Raw genomic sequence first — 7500 nt, 5'->3', positions numbered from 1 at the left:
GGGGGCCCCGGCGGGCGGGCCCGGGTCCTGCCTTCCCCTGATTCGGAACCGCCGGACCTATCGGAGGTCAGACTGTGGAAAAAAACTCGGAGAAAAAGGACCATCGGGAAAGGGCTGAGAGGCAGGTGCATTCCCGGGCCCCTGGGGGCCCCGGCGGGCGGGCCCGGGTGCTGCCTGGCCCCGTCTCAGCATGGCCAGACCTCGCGGGGACCTGCCTGAGCAAACTCGGAGGAAAAGGCCCATCGGCAAGGGGGCTAAGCAGCAGGTGCGTACCCAGGCCCCTGGGGGCCCCGGCGGGAGGGCCCGGGTCCTGCCTTCCCCTGATTCAGAATCGCCAGACCACACGGAGGTCTGACTGACCCTCTCCCTAGTAATCCGGAGGAAAATTACCCCCCTTTCTTGTAATCCGTGCACTAGAGGTGACAGAGGGGACCCAAGGCGCGAAAGTACCCGACCTCCTGGAGCCCTCGCTGGGATCCGGGAGGCAAATGGCACCTCATCGGGACTTCCAGGGAAGTTCGGCCATCTGGTCGCCCCCATTGGAAAGCATTGCGGGCGACCAGATGGCCGAGGCGATCCGGGAGACCAGATGGCCGAGGGGATCCTGGAGACCAGATGGCCGAGGGGATCCGGGAGACCAGATGGCCGAGGGGATCCGGGCGACCAGATGGCCGGGCACGAAAGGGATGCCATCCGGTCGCCCCGTGCCCCCACAAAGGAGGGAGCGGGCGCCCGGGGCATGGCGGGCCGGAGGCCCGGGGCCCCAGCCGGGCCACAGCCATGGAGGCTGCCAGGGGCCGGCGGGCCCTCCGACCCGGGGCCCGCTTACACCTTGACAAGCAGGGGAGGCCTGCAAGGGACCGACGGACCCCTGTCCTGGGCCCTGGGTGGAGCGGCAGCCCGGGGGACCGGGCCCAGGGCCGGAGCGCCCGACCCGGGGCCCCGACCGGGCCCCTGGACCCAGCCGGGGCTCCCAGGCCCGGAGGCACAGGGGAAGCCTCCCCGGGCCCGCCGGACCCCGTCCCGGGCACCCTGCCCCGCGGCAGGACCCAGGACGGAGCCCGGGGTGGGGAGGCCACCCTCCCCGGGGCCCTCAGGGGCCCCGGATGGAGCTCCTGAACACAGACAAGCAAGGGGAGGCTCCCCGGGCACATCGGAACCCCTTTCCGGGCCCTTGGCAGTGCGGCAGGCTGGGAGACAGGGCCCAGGGCCTGAGCACCCGACCCGGGGCCCGCCCGGGCCCCTGGACCCAGCCGGGGCTCCCAAGCCCGGAGGCGCATGGGACGCCTCCCCGGTCCCTCCGGACCCCGTCCCGGGCACCCTGCCACGCAGCAGGACCAAGGACAGAGCCCGGGGTGGGGAGGCCGCCCTCCCCGGGCCCTCAGGGGCCCTAGCCACTGCTCCTGAACCCAGCCAAGCAAGGGGAGGCTCCCCGGGCACATCAGAACCCCTTCCCGGGCCCTTGGCCGTGCGGCAGGCTGGGAGACAGGGCCCAGGGCCGGAGCACCCGACCCGGGGCCCGCCCGGGCCCCTGGACCCAGCCGGGGCTCCCAAGCCCGGAGGCGCATGGGACGCCTCCCCGGTCCCTCCGGACCCCGTCCCGGGCACCCTGCCACGCAGCAGGACCAAGGACAGAGCCCGGGGTGGGGAGGCCGCCCTCCCCGGGCCCTCAGGGGCCCTAGCCACTGCTCCTGAACCCAGCCAAGCAAGGGGAGGCTCCCCGGGCACATCGGAACCCCTTCCCGGGCCCTTGGCAGTGCGGCAGGCTGGGAGACAGGGCCCAGGGCCGTGGCACCCGACCCGGGGCCCGGCCGGGCCCCTGGACGCAGCCGGGGCTCCCAAGCCCGGAGGTGCATGGGACGCCTCCCCGGTCCCTCCGGACCCCGTCCCGGGCACCCTGCCACGCAGCAGGACCAAGGACAGAGCCCGGGGTGGGGAGGCCGCCCTCCCCGGGCCCTCAGGGGCCCTAGCCACTGCTCCTGAACCCAGCCAAGCAAGGGGAGGCTCCCCGGGCACATCGGAACCCCTTCCCGGGCCCTTGGCAGTGCGGCAGGCTGGGAGACAGGGCCCAGGGCCGTGGCACCCGACCCGGGGCCCGGCCGGGCCCCTGGACGCAGCCGGGGCTCCCAAGCCCGGAGGCGCATGGGACGCCTCCCCGGTCCCTCCGGACCCCGTCCCGGGCACCCTGCCACGCAGCAGGACCAAGGACAGAGCCCGGGGTGGGGAGGCCGCCCTCCCCGGGCCCTCAGGGGCCCTAGCCACTGCTCCTGAACCCAGCCAAGCAAGGGGAGGCTCCCCGGGCACATCGGAACCCCTTCCCGGGCCCTTGGCAGTGCGGCAGGCTGGGAGACAGGGCCCAGGGCCGGAGCACCCGACCCGGGGCCCGGCCGGGCCCCTGGACGCAGCCGGGGCTCCCAAGCCCGGAGGCGCATGGGACGCCTCCCCGGTCCCTCCGGACCCCGTCCCGGGCACCCTGCCACGCAGCAGGACCAAGGACAGAGCCCGGGGTGGGGAGGCCGCCCTCCCCGGGCCCTCAGGGGCCCTAGCCACTGCTCCTGAACCCAGCCAAGCAAGGGGAGGCTCCCCGGGCACATCGGAACCCCTTCCCGGGCCCTTGGCAGTGCGGCAGGCTGGGAGACAGGGCCCAGGGCCGTGGCACCCGACCCGGGGCCCGGCCGGGCCCCTGGACCCAGCCTGGGCTCCCAAGCCCGGAGGCGCAGGGGAAGCCTCCCCGGGCCCTCCAGGACCCCGTCCCGGGCACCCTGCCACGCAGCAGGACCAAGGACAGCGCCCGGGATGGGGAGGCCGCCCTCCCCTGGACCTCAGGCCTTCCATGTAAGCCCGGCAATCTGGTCGCCCCATTGGAAAGCATTGCGCGCTACTATTGCAAACACATTATCTACCGGACTTGCTCTAGATGGCGCTCCAACATAAGGAATGTACCAACACCTTCCCTACTGGAATCATGACGAGCTGGAGCCGTCATTAGCACTGAAGGGGCTAGTATATCAACACTTTCCCTCCTGTTGCGCAGGTTGGAGTTTGAAAAATAGATTGTATTATGCCTTTAGTTTGTGTGTCCTCTAGATCAAGTTGATCTACTGACTTGCGATGCCAAGGCATCTCGCTGTAAAGGAATGCGATGTCACAGCATGCATTTGTGCATTTGAATAGATGGCCGCCTATAACCCCTTCGCTGCGGCGGGTTTTCAAATGGGTTTGGGCATGGAGCTGCCCGGGACCCGTGGAGCCCGTCCTGGGCACTCTGACCTGCTGTTGGCCCGGGGGAGGACTGCCCGGGACCCGTGGAGCCCGTCCTGGGCACTCTGACAAGCTGTTGGCCCGGGGAAGGGAGCCCCAGACGACCGGGACCTGTGGAGCCCGTCCTGGGCACTCCTGTATGCCGTTGGCCCGGGGAAGGGAGCCCCGGACGTCCGGGTCCCGTGGAACTCGTCCTGGGCACTCTGACATGCCGCTGGCCCGGGGAAGGGTGCCCCGGATGCCCGGGGCCCGTGGAGCCCGTCCTGGGCACTCTGACAAGCCGTTGGCCCGGGGAAGGGAGCCCTGGACGCCCGGGACCCGTGGAGCCCGTCCTGGGCACTCTGGAATGCTTTGGCCCGGGGAAGGGAGCCCCGGACGCCCGGGGGAGGACTGCCCGGGACCCGTGGAACTGGTCCTGGGCACTTTTACATGCCGTCGGCCTGGAGGTGGGTGCCCTGGACGCCCGGGGGAGGCCTGCCCGGGACCCGTGGAGCCCTTCCCGGGTACTTTGCCAATGCCGTTGGCCTCATGGAGATGGTTGCCCCGGACGCGTCCGGGGGAGGCCTGCGCGGGACCCATGGAGCCCGTCCTGGGCATTGAGCCATGCCGTTGGCCTGGAGATGGGAGCCCCGGACGCCCGGGGGAGGCCTGCCCGGGACCCGTGGAGCCCTTCCCGGGTACTTTGCCAATGCCGTTGGCCTCATGGAGATGGTTGCCCCGGACGCGTCCGGGGGAGGCCTGCGCGGGACCCATGGAGCCCGTCCTGGGCATTGAGCCATGCCGTTGGCCTGGAGATGGGAGCCCCGGACGCCCGGGGGAGGACTGCCTGGTACCCGTGGAGCCCGTCCTGGACACTTTGACATGCCGTCGGCCTGGAGGAGGGTGCCCGGGACGCCCGTGGGAAGCCTGGTCGGGACCCGTGGAGCCCTTCCCGGGTACTTTGCCAATGCCGTTGGCCTCCTGGAGATGTGTGCCCCGAACGCCCGGGGGGAGGGCTGCCCGGGGCCCGTGGAGCCCGCCCTGGGCACTTTGACATGCCGTCGTCCTGGAGGTGGGAGCCCCGGACGCCCGGGGGAGGGCTGCCCGGGACCCATGGAGCCCTTCCCGGTTACTCTGCCATCCCGTTGGCCTCCTGGAGATGGGTGCCCCGGACGCCCGGGGGAGGTCTGTCCGGGGCCCATGGAGCCCGTCCTGGGCAGTGTGACATGCCGTCGGCCTGGAGGTGGGAGCCCCGGACGCCCGGGGGAAGGCTGCCCGGGACCCGTGGAGCCCTTCCCGGGTACTTTGCCATCCCGTTGGCCTCCTGGAGATGGGTGCCCCGGACGCCCGGGGGGAGGTCTGTCCGGGGCCCATGGAGCCCGTCCTGGGCAGTGTGACATGCCGTCGGCCTGGAGGTGGGAGCCCCGGACGCCCGGGGGAAGGCTGTCCGGGACCCGTGGAGCCCTCCCCGGGTACTTTGCCAATGCCGTTGGCCTCATGGAGATGGGTGCCCCGGACGCCCGGGGGAGGACTGCCCGGTACCCGTGGAGTCCTTTCCGGGTACTTTGCAACGCTGTTGGCCTCCTGGAGATGGGTGCCCCGGACGCCCGGGGGAGGCCTGCCCGGGACCCGTGGAGCCCCTCCCGGGTACTTTGCCAATGCCGTTGGCCTCATGGAGATGGGTGCCCCGGACGCCCGGGGGAGGACTGCCCGGTACCCGTGGAGTCCTTTCCGGGTACTTTGCAACGCTGTTGGCCTCCTGGAGATGGGTGCCCCGGACGCCCGGGGGAGGTCTGTCCGGGGCCCATGGAGCCCGTCCTGGGCAGTGTGACATGCCGTCGGCCTGGAGGTGGGAGCCCCGGACGCCCGGGGGAAGGCTGCCCGGGACCCGTGGAGCCCTTCCCGGGTACTTTGCCATCCCGTTGGCCTCCTGGAGATGGGTGCCCCGGACGCCCAGGGGCGGTCTGTCCGGGACACGTGGAGCCCGTCCTGGGCATTGAGCCATGCCGTTGGCCCGGAGAATGGAGCCCCCAGACGCCCGGGGGAGGTGTTGCCCAGGCATATCTCATCTGGTCCCCGGGCAGAGAACCACCAGCCCTGGAGAGGTGTCCGGGCGTACCCAGCCCCTAGTAATCCGGAGGGAAATTACCCCCCTTTCTTGCAATCCGTGCACGCGAGGTGACAGAGGGGACCCAAGGCGTAAAAGAACCCGAGCTCATGGAGCCCTAGCTGGGATCCGGGAGGCGAATGGCACCTCATCGGGACTTCCAGGGAAGCCCGGCCATCTGGTCGCCCCATTGGAAAGCATCGCGGGCGACCAGATGGCCCGGATCGAAAGGACTCCCAGCTCCCCATCCACCCCAAGCCTTCGCGGTAGGGTTCCTGACTGCCTGCCCACGCAAGGCAGGGCTCTTGGACCCCGGCTGGGCCTCAGGCGCAGGTTGGACCACCGGAGCTCTAGGGCCCGGACGACCTGGGGGAGGAATGCCCGGGACCCGTGGAGCCCGTCCTGGGTACTTTGACATGCCGTCGGCCTGGAGGTGGGTGCCCCGGACGCCCGGGGGAAGCTGCCCGGGACCCATGGAGCCCGTCCTGGGTACTTTGACATTCCGTCGGCCTGGAGGTGGGACCCCCGGACGCCCGGGGGGAGGTCTGCCCGGGACCCATGGAGCCCGTCCTGGGTACTTTGCCTATGCCGTTGGCCTCATGGAGATGGGTGTCCCAGACGCCCGGGGGAGGGCTGTCCCAGACTCATGGAGCCCGTCCTGGGCACTTTGACATGCCGTCTGCCTGGAGGTGGGAGCCCCGGACGCCCGGGGGAGGGCTGCCCGGGACCCATGGAGCCCGACCCGGGCACGCTGCCATGCCGTCAGCCTGGATGGAGCCCCGGACGCCCGGGGTACGAGTGACCGGGACGCATGGAGCCCGTCCTGGGCACTTTTCCGTGCCTTCGGCCTGGAGCCCCCAGACACCCAGGGGAGGACCACCGTGAAAACCATGGAGCCCGACCCGGGCACTCTGCCATACCGTCAGCCTAGATGGAGCCCCGGACGCCCAGGGGACGAATGCCCGGGACGCATGGAGCCCGTCCTGGGCACTTTTCCATGCATTCGGCCTGGAGCCCCCAGACATCCAGGGGAGGACATCCCTGGAAACCATGGATCCCGACCCGGGCACTCTGCCATGCCGTCAGCCTGGATGGAGCCCCGGACGCCCGGGGGATGAATGCCCGGGACGCATGGAGCCTGTCCTGGGCACTTTTCCATGCCGTCAGCCTGGATGGAGCCCCGGACGCCCGGGGGACGACTGCCCAGGAGCCATGGAGCCCGTCCTGGGCAATTTGACATGCAGTTGGCCTGGAGGAAGGAAGCCCCGGGTGGCCTAGGGAGGTTTTGCCCAGGCATAGCCCATCTGGTCCCCATGGCAGAGAACCACCAACCTCGGAGGGGTGTCCAGGCGTACCCTTCTCCCTAGTAATCCGGAGCAAAATTACCCCCTTTTCTTGTAATCTGTGCACGCGAGGTGACAGAGGGGACCCAAGGCGCGAATGTACCCGACCTCATGGAGCCCTCGCTGGGATCCGGGCGGCAAATGGCACCTCATCAAGACTTCCAGGGAAGTTCGGCCATCTGGTCGCCCCATAGGAAAGCGTTGCGGGCGACCAGATGCCCGAGGGGATCCGGGCGACCAGATGGCCGAGGGAATCTGGGCGATCAGATGGCTGGACACGGAAGTGAAGCCGCCTGGACTCTCCCGACCCTGTCCCTGTCCCCGTCCCCGTCCCGGGACGAATGCCCGGGACGCATGGAGCCCGTCCTGGGCACTTTTCCATGCCTTCGGCCTGGAGCCCCCAGACACCCAGGGGAGGACCACCGTGAAAACCATGGAGCCCGACCCGGGCACTCTGCTATACCGTCAGCCTGGATTGAGCCCCGGACGCCCGGGGGACGAATGCCCGGGACGCATGGAGCCCGTCCTGGGTACTTTTCCATGCCTTCGGCCTGGAGCCCCCAGACACCCAGGGGAGGACCACCGTGAAAACCATGGAGCCCGACCCGGGCACTCTGCCATACCGTCAGCCTGGATGGAGCCCCGGACACGCCCGGGGGACGAATGCCCGGGACGCATGGAGCCCGTCCTGGGCACTTTTCCATGCCGCCGGGGTGGATGGAGCCCCGGGCGCCCAGGGGACGACTGCCCAAGAGCCATGGAGCCCGTCCTGGGCAATTTGACATGCCGTCGGCCTGGCGGAAGGAAGCC

The sequence above is a fragment of the Lissotriton helveticus genome, chromosome 5_1 (genome assembly GCF_964261635.1).
Source record: "Lissotriton helveticus chromosome 5_1, aLisHel1.1, whole genome shotgun sequence".
Lineage (NCBI taxonomy): Eukaryota > Metazoa > Chordata > Amphibia > Caudata > Salamandridae > Lissotriton > Lissotriton helveticus.
The sequence above is the reverse complement of the archived record's forward strand: the minus strand, read 5'-3'. Positions refer to the sequence as shown.